Raw genomic sequence first — 18349 nt, 5'->3', positions numbered from 1 at the left:
CATGAACCTCATTCCATAGTTCATCAGGCACTCTATCTATCCTCTTAATTCATCCAAATTATACTAAATTTAGCAAGGAGCCTTAGAATTTGTAGTATGTGATAGGAATAATTCCCAAGTTTTAACCTAAGTAAAAATATTTTCTCAAGGTGTTGTGCTTATTTTATTGATTTCTGTGACTTTCAGAAAGGAACGTTATTGCAGACTCATCTTTTGGGGCCATTCCTAAGATAGGCCAGGGTATATTTAACTCCATGCTGGATTTTGACAGGGAGCAAGGAAGCAGTGTCCAGTGTTGTTTATTAATTATCACTGCCAGGCCTGCCCTTCTAAATTTTTCACAGTAATAGATAAATACCTGGAAACTAAAATCCTCAACCTACAGGCAAGCAGGGTTCCAATTACAAGAGCATTAGGATAAAGTTTGAAAGGCTAAACACAGTGAGAACTGAACACCGTGCCAAGGAGGCCACTACAGGGAGGAGTAGGAGGATTAGTAATGGTAGACGGGGTTTTTGCCTGGGCCTGTGGTGCTCTCCTGAACACCATCCACGGTGTGCTGCACAGGATTGCTAGCTGTATCCCATCCGTCCTACACTTCAGGATTTCCTGGAAGTGGCTAACTTGACTTCTTCTTCCCCAGCCTCCCAAAGTCTATGGACTATTTCCATCTTCTATATTAAACCTATTTTTTTTTCTTAGATTACCTAAAGTGGCTTCCATTTATCTGACTGAACCCAGGCAGAAGCTCATGGGCCTTTGGTAGAGAAAGGATAGGAAGGTCAAGGTGATGTCTGTCCCTACCCTGCCATATGAACCCTTAATAGAGCCTGACCTCTGGCAGAACCTGAAGGTCCATCTCTTTTCACCTAGTGTCTCTAGAGATATAGGAGCGTAAGCAAGTCTTTTCTGTGGCCACGTGACCAGATATGACATATAATGGGCGAGACGGCATTTCCCCACATGCCATGGAAAGCCTGGATTTGATTCTCTGAGTATCTTCAAAGCACAATCATGCCCAGTAAAGATGTCAGTAATCTCCGGGGGTCCTGGCCCCGGGAGAAAGCCCCACAGGGTCCTGAGAGTGAGATACAGAGGACCCAGCAGTGCCCAGTGAGAATGAGCTAGAGAGAGAGGTGAGAGAAAAATTGATGTTGGACGCCAACTGAAGAAGCAGCCAGCAAGGCTTATTCATAAGCATTTATGAGAAATACAAAATAACTAAGTGGGACATTGAGGACTGGTTGAGGTTCTCTCTTACAAGGTGGGAGGAGAATCAGCCAAAACAAAAGATGAATGTTATTAGCATAATGCCATTTGTGATAACAGGCTGGGGTCAAGAAGTGCTCAGCAGGGGATAAAGCAGCATGGTGGGGTGGTTGCCCTAAAAGACTGTGGAAGAAACTAGAAAGACCACATTAAGTTCCACTTTTAGACAAATTAGCCCAGAGTTCCAAACACCACTGAAAAGCAGACTGAGGAAGAAAAACTGGATGAGAGGTGATTATGATAGTGAAGTTTATACAGTGCTTAACTACATGCCAGGCGTTGTTCTAAATGGTTCACATATTATAACTAATTTAATCCTCATGGAAATCCTATGAGATAAATACTGTTGTTATCGTCTCATTTTTACAAATAAGGAAACTGAGACACAGAAAATTTAAGTAACTTGCCTAAGGTCACACAGCTCATAAATTGCAAAATCAGGATTGCAAACATGGGCAGTCTAGCACCTTAATCTGTACTCTTAGCCAGTATGCTATATTGTGCCATGGAAACTGTTTATAAGTTCTTTGTTTGTAAGTTACTGATTTTTAGAGAGAGAGAGTTGGGATAAGAAAATTTGGCCAATGGCGTAGAGTCCAATAGGCTCCTATTGTTTAGAAATGGATGGGATCTTAGAGATACAAATGCTTCCACTTTACAGATAAGGAAGCTGAGGCAATGGAAGAGTATTCATTAAATGTCTGATGGTAGTTAATTGTAGAGTGAGTAGTATTAAATAGCATGCATGTTTCCTGATTTCTTCTTTGATGGATAAGATTAGGCGAATCCCCTTTTCCTTAAGGCATGTTCACTTGCCAGCAGATATACTTGTTAAAATGTTGAGTCTCACAAAGCATTCCATCTTGGTTAATGTTGTACTTTTTAAAGGCGTTATCTTATGAAAAGCCTATATGCTTAAGATAATTAGTGAATAAAATAGTTATAAGTCATTTAGAGTTTAGAGTAAAATATGGTGTTCAACAGTTTTGTTATGATGTATTATTGAAAAAGTATTAGTTGCTCAGTCATCTCACCCTTTGTGACACCATGGACTATAGCCCACCAGACTTCTCTGTTCATGGGATTCTCCAGGCAAGAATACTGGAGTGGGTAGCCATTGCCTTCTCCAGAGGATCTTCCTGTCCCAGGGATTGAACCCAGGTCTCTTGCATTGCAGGCAGACTCTTTACCATCTGAGCCACCAGGGAAGCACCAATGTATTATTTTATATATTCTTGAAAAGCTCTAAATTGTAACTTAACTGAGAGGGAGGAGGATATGTGACTTCTATGATATGGTGTAAAGAAAAAGCCTGTTCTCCTTGAGGTAGATTTAAATCTAGTATGAGTGGAAAGATCAAATGGGATGGTCTCTGGACTTAGTATCAGAAAAACCTAGATTGGTTTCCATATTTTCCATTTGACATCTGCTCTAAATTTTTTTCTTTATCTCTACCTAACGTCTTGATGATCTAGTGTCTTTGATATCTACCTGTCCATATACCTTCAAGGTTTCTTGCAAGAAATGAAGTAATTCTCAGTAAAAGTGCTTTACAGCTATTTAGAATTCTTGGCAATGTGTAGGATCAAGAAGAAGCTGTACATCACCAAACAATGACATAGCTCCCAGTTTTATCCACACCCCAATCCACGATTTTACCTTTCCTGGAGGTTTGTACTTGAACCATGTTTACAGTATCATTATTGACAGGACCTCCCACTGTGGTTCCGGCTTCTATCGTGTTAGACATTTTGATTCTCTTCTCCCAGACACTGGTGTTTACCTACTGAAATAAAAGCAAATATAAAAAACGGTGTCCTATAGCATGGCCCCAATTCTTCTAAGAATTAGGAGGAAATGTTTAGTGGAAAAAGTGCTAGATTAGTGTTCAAGAGACATGTTTTGTTGTCCAGATTCTATCACTACCCAAATGTGTAGTCATGGGAATGGCACATCTCTGCTTTTCTCAAATGAGGGATTTGGTCTGGCTTGCCTTAATGGATCATAGTATTCTTTCCAGTTCTATGTTTCCATATCTTTCAGCTGCTACCAGTAGCAACTGGCTGTTAAAACCTGACAATCTTCTTTGAAATTTCACCTGGAAGATTCCAATAGATTAAATAACCTGAAAAACTAGATTTACTAAATAAGATCTAGATATACAAGATAGCATATTAAAAAGCAGAGACATTACTTTGCCAACAAATGTCCATCTAGTCAAGGCTATGGTTTTCCCAGTGGTCATGTATGGATGTGAGAATTGGACTGTGAAGAAGGCTGAGTGCCGAAAAATTGATGCTTTTGAACTGTGGTGTTGGAGAAGGCTCTTGAGAGTCCCTTGGACTGCAAAGAGATGCAACCAGTCCAAAGGAGATCAATCTAAAGGAGATCACTCCTGGGAGTTCATTGGAAGGACTGATGCTGAAGCTGAAACTCCAATACTTTGGCTACCTCATGCGAAGAGTTGACTCATTGGAAAAGACCCTGATGCTGGGAGGGATTGGGGGCAGGAGGAGAAGGGGACGACAGAGGATGAGATGGCTGGATGGCATCACCGACTCTATGGACATGAGTTTGGGTAGACTCCAGGAGTTGGTGATGGACAGAGAGGCCTGGCGTGCTGTGATTCATAGGGTCACAAAGAGTCGGACACGACTGAGCAACTGAACTGAACTGATACAAGACAGAATGTGGCAAACATCTTTTTTACTATTTATTTGTTGATTCTTGGCTGTGCTGGGTCTTCATTGCTGTGCATGAGCTTTCTCAGTGCTCGGGCTTCTCATTGCAGTGACTTCAGGCTCTGGAGCGTGTGGGCTCAGTAGTGGTATACAGGCTTAGTTGCCCTGTGGCATATGATCACTTCTATGAGTGTTTATAATTTTGGATCTTGAATTCATATTAAGTGGAGTTTCATCTTCAGTAATTCTGCGTGATTTGTGTTGAGCAAATCAGCCTAGGCCCAATTCTTCTTACTTCAGTTTTTTAGCTGAGCAAAAACTGATCCCTTTTGGCTGATCCCTTCCTAGGCCAGGGATGGAACCCATGTCCCCTGTGTTGGCTGGCAGATTCTTTACCATTGGATCACCAGGAAAGTCCTGAGAAAGCATCTTTTTAAATACATATATTGAAAGATAGTATGAGATATCTCCATGGATGTAATGAAAAATTAGAGGAATGAGCTTACTCTTCAGAAACCTTGGGCCTGGGGACAAAGCATCAGTTTTTGTCAGGGGCTCGTCAGGTCCTTGTAGGGAATGGAGGATGAAGCCTAAGACTCAGGCCAGGAAGGCAGCTTTAATAGAGATCTTGACATAGAGCCAGAAACCTCAAGGGAATTCAAAACTGAGTTAGAGACTCTGCCCTTTGCAACAAGTGAGACAGCGACAGCTCTCATGTGCATTGTCCTGAGCCTCTCCTGAAAGTTACAAAAATTCATAACTATGTTTTGGGAAGTTGGAGTTTGGAATTCACATTGTCTTAACTATCTGAGAACTCTTGCTCAGCTGAAAAACTGAAGTAAGAAGAATTGGGCCTAGACTGATTTGCTCAACACAGATCACTCAGAATAACTGAAGATGAAGCTCCACTTAATATGAATTCAGGATCCAAAATTATAAACACTCATAGAAGTGATCATCCAAGGCAAATCCTCAGACTTAGCACATAGCATGATTAAATTGCTGAGAACTTCCCAAAAAATAGACTGCACTGATAAACACATTCTATAAGCATCTTTAAAATAACTACAATACTTTGGCCACCTGATGCAAAGAACTGACTCATTGAAAAAGACCCTGATGCTGGGAAGGATTGAAGGCAGGAGGAGACAGGGATGACAGAGGATGAGATGGTTAGATGGCATCGCCAACTCAATGGACATGAGTTTGAGCAAGCTCCAGTAGTTGGTAATGGACAGGGAAACTTGGCATGCTGTAGTCCATGGGGTCGCAAAGAGTCCGACATGACTGAGCAACTGAACTGAACTGAAAATAACTGAAGAAATAAAATATAAGAAGATAACAAAAGAATAGGCAGATTTAAGAAAGATACTGCTTGAAATACAAAAGACAAATTTAGACATTGTGATTGGAAACTAGCTGACTAGACATAGCTAATGAAAGAATTAGAGAAATAGAAGGTAGAGCTAAGTAAATTATATCAAATAAGGCTGAGTAAGATGATGAGGTATGATAGAAAAGTTGACAGACCTGGAAAATGGAGTGAAAAGTCCAGTATACATTGAGTAAGAATTCTAAGAGGAGGAAAAGAGAACTGGAGAGAGGCAATACTTTAAGAAATAATGAATCAGACTCATTCAGAACAGATGAAACATGATATTTCTCAGATTCAAGAATCACAATGAGTCTCAAGCCAATGAAATGAAATTTATACCTAGACATATCATAAGGACACTGTCAGATACAAAACACAAGCTTTATTTATAATAATAGCTGCCATTAAAGGTCATTGACAAATGGGAAGAAATCCATTTCAGTATGATATCAGATAGAAGAGTGGTGTTTTTTTTTTTTTTAACATTTTCAAGATAATATAAAAAAGACAAAATACAGGAAAATAGGTAAAGAACAGGTAACTATCAGAACAGTAGACAAATACAGATGAAGAACAAATGGGGTAAATGCACTCTGCCTTATTATAAAGGAAGGACATGGATGTCAAAGAACAATATCATTCCATTTATTACCCATCAACTTTCATAAATATTTAGAAGACTTTTATCAGCAAGTTTAGGCAAAAGTGTGAATAAATAAGCTATTGTTTGTAGTGGTCAAATTTCATCCCTTCCACCTGATACTTCATGGTGTCTGCACAGCCACACAGAGTATGTCCCAAGATACTCCTTGTAGCAATATTTGTAAAAGTGAAAAATCAGAAACAATAATCAATGATCATTAATAATTAAATTAAGTAAAGTATATGTAAACTTTAGAATATTATGCAACAGTCAAAGGAGTTCACTAGGTCTGTCTTTGTGACCCCATGGACTGTGGCCCCATCAGCCTCTTCTGTCCATGGAACTCCCCAGGCAAGAATACTGGAGTGGGTTATCACTCCGTTCTGCAGCGGATCTTCCCAACCCAGAGACTGAACCCAGGTCTCCTGCATTGCAGGCAGATTCTTTACTGTCTGAGCCACCAGGGAAGCCCTTTGAAAGAATATAAAAAATTTAAAGACATATTAGGTGAAAAAAAAGTATGTTTGTAAAATAGTAAATATAAGATTCTATAACTTTTCCATTTAATTTTTATATGCTTTTTAATGTAGATTCAATGGATTCCTTTTGATTGCTGCATAGTATAATAAAATTTACATAAGTATAACATATGTATACATAATATCCCATTATATAACTTATGTTCTTGCAAGTGAATAGAAAATGATGAAAAGAAACTTTACAACACTGAGACAGTGACAGCTCTCATCTACATTGTCCTGAGCCCTGGTTTTAAAATTAAGATGCATGAATCTGGTAACACGGGTCATCTATGAATATATATAAGGGGATGAAGAGGACCATTGCCTTGAGAGGGATGGCCACATGGAAATTTAAATCTATCTATAATGGCAACCCACTCCAGTATTCTTGCCTGGAGAATCCATGGACAGAGGAGCCTGGTGGGCTACAGTCCATGGCAAAGAGTCAGACACGACTAAAGCGACTTAGCACGTAGCATGGTGTTTAAATGTATTACAACAGTAATGTATTTCTGAATTATTACTATGGTTAAAAATACATTTAAAACTACAATAACAAAAAACTGTCACAAAAACTGGGGTCTCAGTGTTTGAAGTATCAGAATCTTTCATTCTGACATGCTCAAAAACCGTGCGCACCTGTGTTCGTGCATGATAATGTGTGTCAATGGCTATTCACATAGGCCTCTTCTGATTCCAATTTGACTAAACATATCCTATTCTGAGAGGAAAACAATAAGCGTTGCCTTTATTCCAAAGTGATGGGAGAGACTTGAGAAGGAGGAGGCTGCTGAACTCACTTCAAGGGCACAAACTGATACAAAGAACCTGAGAAAGCTTCTTTAGAGGAAGGTGCTGGTACGCGCGCCACTTATTCACCCTGACTTCATGAAAGAGATCAGGTGGATGCTGCCCCTTACTCCAAGTCAAACAATATTGGCTGCCTGCAATGGGATCATCCAGAGCTTGACTTATGTCCTCCGGAGGCTGTGTATGTGTGTGCACCACTATGAGTGTATGAGAGAGAGAAGGAAACTGATAAGTAACACAGACCTCAGAATCTAAGGCCATGGGGCAGCAACTCATGGCCTGAGGCTGCAGGGCAGAGAAAGGGCCCACAGCACATCGGAGGGTTGTGCGACTTCCCACAGCAGCAGGTGTAAGGATGCCTGAACAGATACAGGCAGTTTCCTTCTGAGCCAGATATGAGTGACTAGAGAGGTCCAGGTTATACCCTTTTAAAATCCTGCCAAGAGAATTGTCTTGAGGGACCACATGACTCCCCAAAAGGTGAGGTGGAGTGCCGGATGCCCAACGGCTGAGGGAGGAACAGTAAGGGCTGAGCAGAGGGTATGGGAGAGACTTTCCCCAGCAGGGAAATCTCCAGAAGAGTAATGCTGAACATCCACCCAAGCCTAGAAAGCCCCAGTGGCAGATCTTAAGAGTCCAGGGAACAACCATACTTCTTGCCTCTTACCGACCACCCTAACCACCAGCCTGAAATGGATCAGAAGCCTCAGTTACCAGGAGGGGCAAGAGGAGTGGACAGAGAAAGGGAATAAGAAACCAAACCAAATCTTCCACCACCACCCTCCCCAGCCAGACCCAAGCTGGAGATAAGGAGAAGTTTTGCTTCTAGATAAAATTTGGGAGTTGTATGCTTTTCATCAGACTGGAGCTATGAATTATCACATGAGATTATTTGGAGGCTGAAAATAACCAATGGCTTTTTCACTCTCTGAAAATGATCAGAAAAGTTATGGAGCTGAGCAGAGGTAAAGGAAAGTGAGGGCAGGGCAGGAGTTGCTTGTAAAATAAAATTTCTAATTTCTCTCAATGGAGTACTACCTTAATTAACATAAGAGCATGGATATAACTGATTCTTTGATGATATTGTTTTTAAGTGTAAATGGAAACACTGCATAATGTCTGTGTTGTGCACATCACAACTACAATGGGTAGCAATTAATTAATACAACAGTTGCCTCATTACATCATTTTAAAACACAGAGATTATAGACCAAGGAGCCCTCCAGTCTATGTTGAAATTCAGAAACAAACTGAAACTTGAATTGGAATTCAAATCATTGCTCACTGGCAAAATAGAGTGGGCCTGATAACTGACATGAAACCTGTCATAAGAAGGGACTGAATATCCCAATATAAAACTGTGGCTCAGATCATGAACTCCTTATTGCCAAATTCAGACTTAAATTGAAGAAAGTATGGAAAACTGCTAGACCATTTAGGTATGACCTAAATCAAATCCCTTATGATTATACAGTGGAAGTGAGAAATAGATTTAAGGGCTTAGATCTGATAGAGTGCCTGATGAACTATGGAATGAGGTTCGTGACATTGTACAGGAGACAGGGATCAAGACCATCCCCATGGAAAAGAAATGCAAAAAAGCAAAATGGCTGTCTGGAGAAGCCTTACAAACAGCTGTGAAAAGAAGAGAAACAAAAAGCCAAGGAGAAAAGGAAAGATATAAGCATCTGAATGCAGAGTTCCAAAGAATGGCAAAAAGAGATAAGAAAGCCTTCTTCAGCAATCAGTGCAAAGAAATAGAGGAAAAGAACAGAATGGGAAAGACTAGAGATCTCTTCAAGAAAATTAGAGATACCAAGGGAACATTTCACGCAAAGATGGACTCGATAAAGGACAGAGATGGTATGGACCTAACAGAAGCAGAAGATATTAAGAAGAGGTGGCAAGAATACACAGAAGAACTGTACAAAAAAGATCTTCATGACCCGGATAATCACAATGGTGTGATCACTCATCTAGAGCCAGACATCCTGGAATGTGAAGTCAAGTGGGCCTTAGAAAGCATCACTGCAAACAAAGCTAGTGGAGGTGATGGAATTCCAGTTGAGCTATTTCAAATCCTAAAAGATGATGCTGTGAAAGTGCTGCACTCAATATGCCAGCAAACTTGGAAAACTCAGCAGTGGCCACAGGACTGGAAAAGGTCAATTTTCATTCCAATCCCAAAGAAAGGCAATGCCAAAGAATACTCAAACTACCGCACAATTGCACTCATCTCACACGCTAGTAGAGTAATGCTCAAAATTCTCCAAGCCAGGCTTCAGCAATACGTGAACCGTGAACTTCCTAATGTTCAAGCTGGTTTTAGAAAAGGCAGAGGAACCAGAGATCAAATTGCCAACATCTGCTGGATCATGGAAAAAGCAAGAGAGATCCAGAAAAACATCTACTTCTGCTTTATTGACTATGCCAAAGCCTTTGACTGTGTGGATCACAATAAACTGTGGAAAATTCTGAAAGAGATGGGAATACCAGACCACCTGACATGCCTCTTGAGAAATATGTACACAGGTCAGGAAGCAACAGTTAGAACTGGACATGGAACAACAGACTGGTTCCAAATAGGAAAAGGAGTACGTCAAGGCTGTATATTGACACCCTGCTTATTTAACTTATATGCAGAGTACATCATGAGAAACGCTGAACTGGAAGAAACACAAGCTGGAATCAAGATTGCTGGGAGAAATATCAATAACATCAGATATGCAGATACCACCACCCTTATGGCAGAAAGTGAAGAGAAACTAAAAAGCCTCTTGATGAAAGTGAAAGAGGAGAGTGGAAAAAGTTGGCTTAAAGCTCAACATTCAGAAAACGAAGATCATGGCATCCAGTCCCATCACTTCATGGGAAATAGATGGGGAAACAGTGTCAGAGTTAATCTTTTGGGGCTCCAAAATCACTGCAGATGGTGACTGCAGCCATGAAATTAAAAGACACTCCTTGGAAGAAAAGTTATGACCAACCTAGATAGCATATTCAAAAGCAGAGACATTACTTTGCTGACTAAGTTCTGTCTAGTCAAGGCTATGGTTTTTCCTGTGGTCATGTATGGCTGTGAGAGTTGGACTGTGAAGAAGGCTGAGCACTGAAGAATTGATGGTTTTGAACTGTGGTGTTGGAGAAGACTCTTGAGAGTCCCTCGGACTGCAAGGAGATCCCCCCAGTCCATTCTAAAGGAGATCAGCCCTGGGATTTCTTTGGAAGGACTGATGCTAAAGCTGAAACTCCAGTACTTTGGCCACCTCATGCGAAGAGTTGACTCATTGGAAAAGACTCTGATGCTGGGAAGGATTGGGGGCAGGAGGAGAAGGGGACGACAGAGGATGAGATGGTTGGATGACATCACTGACTCGATGGGCGTGAGTCTGAGTGAACTCCAGGAGTTGGTGATGGACAGGGAGGCCTGGCGTGCTGCAATTCATGGGGTCGCAAAGAGTCGGACACGACTGAGCGACTGAACTGAACTGAATTACCCCTTAGGGCAATTAGTTCGAAGACAGCATTCAGTGTAATGTTTTTTCCCAAAGGTTATACCTATCCGGGAGCTTCCCAGGTGGCTCAGTGGTAAAGAATCCGCCTGCCAGTGCAGAAGATTCGGGTTCAACCCCTGGGTTGGGAAGATCTCCTGGAGGAAGAAATGGTAACGTGCTCCACTACTCCTGCCTGGGAGATCCCATGGACAGAGGAGCCTGGCTGGCTACAGTCCATGGGGTCACAGAAGAATCAGACATGGCTTAGTGATTAAATAATGACCATAGCTAGCAGGACTCTTCTAGTGTACCAGCACCTGAAAGCTCACTGACCACTAGTTCATTGACCCTGTAAATATTTGTTGAACCAATAAGTGGAATATTTTGCTACCTTAGGTCTTTCTCTTGCATTTATGACTGAAGGACTTAGTTTTCATTAAACTTCCCCTCTCCATACTTATTGTTACAGAAGCGCTTACTAGTTTTTCTGGTAACCAGCAATAATGTCATCATATTGTCCGCACCTGCATCCCTTACCCTGTATCTGCTTTGTCCCAATTTCCACTGCCTTGTTAACTCCTGCAAAGTCTCCGGGAGAGGCACAAAATGAAAAGAAAGAAGTAAGAATGACATTTGGTATGAAGATAATGGCAGTAGCACTGACATCAACTTAGTAACCAGCGTCACTTTGCCAAATCTAACTACTTTACCTGGTTGTGTGAGGAAGTTATATCCAAGCTGAAATGGGAATGGTGAGAAAGGGGCAGCTCTGAGCAAGGGCATTCCAGGCAAAGAAACAAAGCAAGTTTGTCCAACATGACCAGAGCAGAGTGAGTGAGAAGGTCAGCGGTCGGAGAGATCAAAGTGGTGGTTGAGGACACACCATGTATGGTCCTGTGGGCAGATAAGGGGACTGGATTTGTCTTGGCTGCCATAGGGGGGGACATGGTCTACAAGGGTTAAGACTGGGAACCAAGAGACTTGAGAAGAGGCTGTCATAGTTACCTATTCAAGAGTTAATGGTATCCTGCTGGGCTGTCCTGGGGATCTGTTTTGGAGCTAGAGTCAAGAAGAATTGCTCATGAGGTGGATAGGGAGATCAGGAAAAGGGAAGATTTTTTTTGGAGACTTCTAGAATTATGGCTTGAGTGAGTGAGTGAATGGTGCTGTGCACTCAGTGGCAGTAGGGAGATAAGCAAGAGGAGAGCAAGTTTCCAGAATAAAAACAGGAGTTTCATTTTGGACATGTTGGGTTTGAGTTGCCTGTTTGATCCAGAAGGGAAGACTGCCAAATAGGCATTGTGTCTATGAGCTGGTAGTTCAGGACAGAGGGCCCAAGTAGAAATATAAATTTGAAAGTCATCAGCCTTATCTATTTACTTGGAGACCAGAAAATGAGGAAGAACCAGCAAAAAAAAAATTGGTTCATTCATTCCTGTATCAATTTCCTATCACTTTCTCTGGCCAAGACTGTTTCTGTGTCTATCACCTTTGCATTAAATATATCCTGGTCTTCTGCCATTGATTAGTTCACTGTAGAATGAGACTCTTCTTTAAGGTACCAGGCAGAGCTATTAATAGCAGAAATGTTATCTTTGTCTGGTCTCAGCACTGAGCATTTCCTGTATATAAGAACAGTTCATGGCTCTTATTCAGAGGCCCCAGATTAAAGTTCTCTGCCCCAAACTCTTCACTCATTACCTACTTCCCAAAGCCTTGTGGGATTTCATTTTGTTTTACTTTTCCTTCATGCATAAATTAATTGGAAAGGTCAAGTCTGTTTTGGTTATTTGATCTGTTAGCCCCTATGAAAATCTCCCTCTGCCAGAATTTACATTTATTGTCTCACCATAGACATGACCAATTTTTTTTTTATTAATGCATCCCATAAAAACAAGCCCAGTTTAGGAATCTTAAACTCAGGCTATCTAGTCTAATTCCAATAAATGGGTGATATTAACTCCAAAAAATATAATTTTAAATTATTGATTTGCTTCCAGGTCTCTGTAGCCATCCTTTTGGATAATTTTATTCCCAGAGTTTTATTCCCTAGAGTTCTGGGACCCAGGTTTCTTTTAGGTAAAGGTAACATCCTTTCTCACTTTTCAGAATTATCTCAGGAAAAGTCTCTTCCCCACCCCCAAAACAGCAAACTAAGCAGCTCTCTATGGGAAAACCCATTCTCATCATCTCAAAAGCAGAATATTAAAGAACAAAAGATGGAAGGCTCACCTGAGGGAGGTGAACTATAGGATCCTCATTCCATTCAAACTGATTTCTCTAAACATTCCCAAATTTCCTAGTCTCTAGGAGATAAATGATTACCCTAAGCCTTTAGCCCCTGTGTTACCAATGGGGAGAAGTTTATTGGCGCAATGGTTTAATTTTAACTTTACTTTCATTATCTCACTGACAAGTAGATCGAGCTCATTAAATCTTGCTCATGCTTCAAGCACAGATGAGGCCACCACCATCATCCCTGATATTCCATTTGTAATAAATGCTCCTTATAGGAGCCTGACAACCCATGCTCCTTGTTTAAACACTGGTGCCTTATGAAGTGGCTCAGGGTTATTCTTCATGAGAAGGGGTATGTCTTGTCCCTTTTAAGTCCTTGCTCTGTCAACCTCCTGTTTAATACAACTGGGCTCTCCAGAGTAGAGACTTAATATATTTTAGTTAACTTTAATGATTTTTGTGGTTTTCTGATTATATCTATTTGCACAAAGCCACCGAGTTTTCTGTGAAAATAGACACCATGTGATTCTTCTCCCTTTTTTAAATTTTTTAATTGAAGAATAATTGCTTTACAGAATTTCCTGGTTTTCTGTCATGTATCAACAAGAATCTGCTCCTTTTGTAACAAAACATTTCATAAGACTCAGGCAAGCTTGTCTGTCTGCTCATCTCTGATTCTCTCTCTCTCTTTAAATTGAACTATATTTGATTTACAATACTATATTAGTTTCAAGTGTACAGCATAGTAATTCAATATTTTATACATTATACTCCATCAGTTCAGTTCAGTCACTTAGTCGTGTCCAACTCTTTGTGACCCCATGGACTGCAGCATGCCAGGCTTCCCTGTCCATCAGCAACTCCCAGAGTTTACTCAGATTCGTGTCCATCAAGTCGGTGATGCCATCCAACCATCTCATCCTCTGCCGTCCCCCTCTCCTCCTGCCCCCAGTCCCTCCCAGCATTGGGGTCTTTTCATGAGTCTTTTTTTTGCATCAGGTGGCCAAAGTATTGGAGTTTCAGCTTCAGCATCAGTCCTTCCAATGAACACCCAGGACTGATCCTCTTCAGGATGGACTGGTTGGATCTCCTTGCAGTCCAAGGGACTCTCAAGAGTCTTCTCCAACACCACAGTTCAAAAGCATCAATTCTTCGGTGCTCAGCTTTCTTCCCAGTCCAACTCTCACATCCATACATGACTACTGGAAAAACCATAGCCTTGACTAGACGGACACTTTGTTGGCAAAGTAATGTCTCTGCTTTTTAATAAGCTGTCTAGGTTGGTCATAGCTTTTCTTCCAAGGAGCAAACATCTTTTAATTTCATGGCTACAGTCACCATCTGCAGTGATTTTGGAGCCCCCCCAAAATAAAGTCTGTCACTGTTTCCATTGTTTCCCAGTCTATTTGCCATGAAATGATGGGACCAGATGCCATGGTCTTAGTTTTTGAATGCTGAGTTTTAAGCCAGCTTTTTCACTCTCCTCTTTCACTTTCATCAAGAGGCTGTTTAGTTCTAGTTCACTTTCTGCCATAAGGGTGGTGTCATATGGTTATTGATATTTCTCCTGGCAACCTTGATTCCAGCTTGTGCTTCATCTAGTCCAGCATTTCTCAAGATGTATTCTGCATACAAGTTAAATAAGCAGGGTGACAATATATAGGCTTGACGTACTCCTTTCCCAATTTGGAACTGGTCTGTTGTTCCATGTCCAGTTCTAATTGTTGCTTCTTGACCTGCATACAGATTTCTCAGGAGGCAGGTCAGGTGGTCTGGTATTCCCATCTCTTTAAAAATTTTCAACAGTGGAAGTAACAAATAGATTCAAGGGATTAGATCTGATAGAGTGCCTGAAGAACAATGGATGGAGGTTCACAACATTGTACAGGAGCTCATCTTGGATGATCAAGACCATCCCCAAGAAAAAGAAAAGCAAAAAAGGCAAAATGGTGGTCTGAGGAGGCCTTCTGAATAGCTGAGAAAAGAAGAGAAGCTAAAGGCAAGGAGAAAAGGAAAGATATACTCATTTGAATGCAGAGTTCCAAAGAATAGCAAGGAGAAATAAGAAAGCCTACCTCAGTGATCAGTGCAAAGAAATAGAGGAAAACAATTGAATGGGAAAGACTAGAGATCTCTTCAAGAAAATTAGATACCAAGGGAACATTTCATGCAAAGATGGCACAATAAAGGACAGAAATTGTATGAACCTAGCAGAAGCAGAAGATATTAAGAAGAGGTGGCAAGAATACACAGAAGAACTATACCAAAAAGATCTTCATGACCCAGATAACCACAGTGATATGATTACTCACATAGAGCCAGACATCCTGGAATGTGAAGTCAAGTGGGCCTTAGGAAGCATCACTATGAACAAAGCTAGTGGAGGTGATGGAATTCCAGTTGAGCTATTTCAAATCCTAAAAGATGATGCTGTGAAAGTGCTGCACTCAATATGCCAACAAATTTGGAAAACTCAGCAGTGGCCAAAGGACTGGAAAAGGTAAGTTATCATTCTAATCCCAAAGAAAGGCAATGCCAAAGATTGTTCAAACTACCACACAATTGTACTTATCTCACACTCTAGCAAAGTAATGCTCAACATTTTCCAAGCCAGGCTTCAACAGTATATGAACCATGAAATTCCAGATGTTCAAGCTGGATTAGGAAAGGCAGAGGAACCAGAGATCAAATTGACATCTGTTGGATCATCAAAAAAGCAAGAGAGTTCCAGAAAAACATCTATTTCTGCTTTATTAACTATACCAAAGCCTTTGACTGTGTGGAGCATAACAAACTGTGGGAAATTATACTCCATAGAAAATTATATTCTCTCTTGAGCCCACTAGCAACTAGATGGCACTTGGCAAAGCCATCACCAACCTCCATACTGGCAAATCCAGTGATCACTTCTCAGGTCTTAGCTGTCAATACTTGACAGCTTTCATCACTCACTCTTTTTTCCCCTTGTCACATGCCATTTAGGTCTGGTTTTTCTCACACCTTATATGTTGCTCTTTCTTGAATCCTTTTCACCGAGTCAGCATTTTTTCCTTAACCTCTAATGTTGGTGCACCCAGAACTCTGTTCTTGAACATCCTCTCTAACTGAACTTATTCCCAGTGATCTCATGCAGTCTCCTTTCTTTAATGCCTTTCCTCTGAGCTCCAAACTTTATTTGCTCAGCTGCCTTCATCTGTTGTGATTAGATTTCCACCAAGTGATGCAGAACCACAGCAACTCCTCTTTAATCCAGCGACCCACACACGTGCCCTCTCCCAGAAGGTGTGGATTTTAGTCCTTGGTGCTCCCCTTTGACCCTACGAGTAGTAACTGCCCCTTATCTCTCCTGTTGTTTTGTTGTTTAGTTGCTAAGTCATGTCCAACTCTTTTGCAACCCCTTGAATAGTAGTCCGCCAGACTCCTCTGTCCATGGAATTTCCCAGGCCCGAATACTGGAATGAATTGGCATTTCCTTCTCGAGGGGATCTTTCCAACCCAGGTATCAAACCCACGTCTCCTGTATTAGCAGGCAGATTCCTTACCACTGAGCTACCAGGGAAGCCTTATCTCTGCTAGTCTTCCACTATTTGGTTATTTTTGCTTCCTATTAGTCAGTCCCTGAGTCCTTACTCCAGTTCCTTGAATTCATTCTTTATACTAAAGTTTCCTATTTCAGATAACTGTGTGGTTTTTCTCTCCTAATTAGATCTAGTGGTATATCCATAGATTTATCTTTTTATATTAATATATTTACTGAATATTGAATCATTGGGATCATAGATTATCCTTGTGTGCTAATGATTAATGTTCTCCCAGAGTTGCTTTCTAATATTTATTAATAACATATGAAATAGGTCAAATCTGAACAATTTTGAGCATGTTATTTTCATTGGTTTCATCATATTGTTATATTTTTTACATATAAAGAAATGAAATGTATTTTGGGGTAATCTGAGGTTGTTTTCTCTCTACATTTCCTAGAATCTCTTTGCCTCTTTATGGGAAAAAGAAATCCGCAGCTGCCATACGCAGAGACAAACACACATACACACACACACATACACACAGAAGGCACATGTACTTAATTCAAGGAACAATTGATTCACCTAAGTTTATTCTTAGCTATTATATTATATTATTAGCTATTTCTAATCACATGTTAATTAATTTCCTCTTAGAAAGCCTTAGACTTTTCTTCACAATATCACTGTGCATTTTTTTTGTTTGTCCCAAATCTCTGTAGCTTTTAATTGTGTAGATGTATGGATTACATTGTTTTACTTTATAGCCTCATAGATTAAAAGGAGCTTTTTTTTTTTTTCCCACAGTAATACACAGTACAGTAATGTATCTGTTTTCATTTCTCTCTTTAGATGTTCCTCTAAACACAATGCAATAAATCAACTCTTTGGAAACTTCCTTGATGACTATTACTAAATATGTCACAAAATGTCATCAGTAACAGTGATGGTGATACAAAGATTCTTTGTCATGTTCCTGACTCTCTGGGGAATGGTACTGATATTTCACCATCAAACATGATATTGGGCTTTAGGTTGAGATATACTAGGCATATATGTTAGAAATCCTATTTGTCTTATTTTAGTAAGCACTTTTTAAATGTAAAATAAGTGTTAATTATGCCTTTTTAGCAAATTTTGAATTTAAAATACTTTTTTGGGATGGGGGATTTGTTGTTAGCTCTGTCAGGTAGGAGGAAATTTCCCCCTACCCTTCTTGAGTTCTTTCAACTGGTCTAATGATGAAATTGACACAAGACAGATTAACAAGAGAAAAATAAATCTAATTCTCAGTGGATTCTCATAGCAATGGGACCCCAAAGTGATCAGAACAGGTTGTTTATATCATTTTTAAACAGAGAAACAATTATTTGTGAAGATGTAACAAAACAGAGGGGCTTGTGCTTGGGGCAGCTGACTAATGAAGAAGTAACAAAATTTGTGTATATAGCTTTCTTAGTCTTGAATTCCCTAAGTCTGGTGATATATTCTACCCTCCTGGTACCAGGTACTTTCACATGGAAGATTTATTTTCCACTTTTAGGGGGAAAGCAGGAGATGAGAGTAAGTTTTTTAGTTATTTTTTTCCACTGGTGGTTTCTCAGGTCACTTTAATTCAAAGCAATCCGCATGCTGTGTTCCACTATGGTTGTACCAGTTTACATTCCTGCCAACTGTGTACTAAGGCTCCCTTTTCTGCTCATTCTTGCCAACATCTGATATTTGTGTGGTCTTTTTCATGGCAGCCATTCTGACAGGTATGAGGTGATATTTCATTGTCGTTTTGATTTGTGTTTC

Source organism: Oryx dammah, unplaced genomic scaffold (genome assembly GCF_014754425.2).
Source record: "Oryx dammah isolate SB20612 unplaced genomic scaffold, SCBI_Odam_1.1 HiC_scaffold_11, whole genome shotgun sequence".
NCBI lineage: Eukaryota > Metazoa > Chordata > Mammalia > Artiodactyla > Bovidae > Oryx > Oryx dammah.
Note: the sequence above shows the minus strand (reverse complement) of the source record.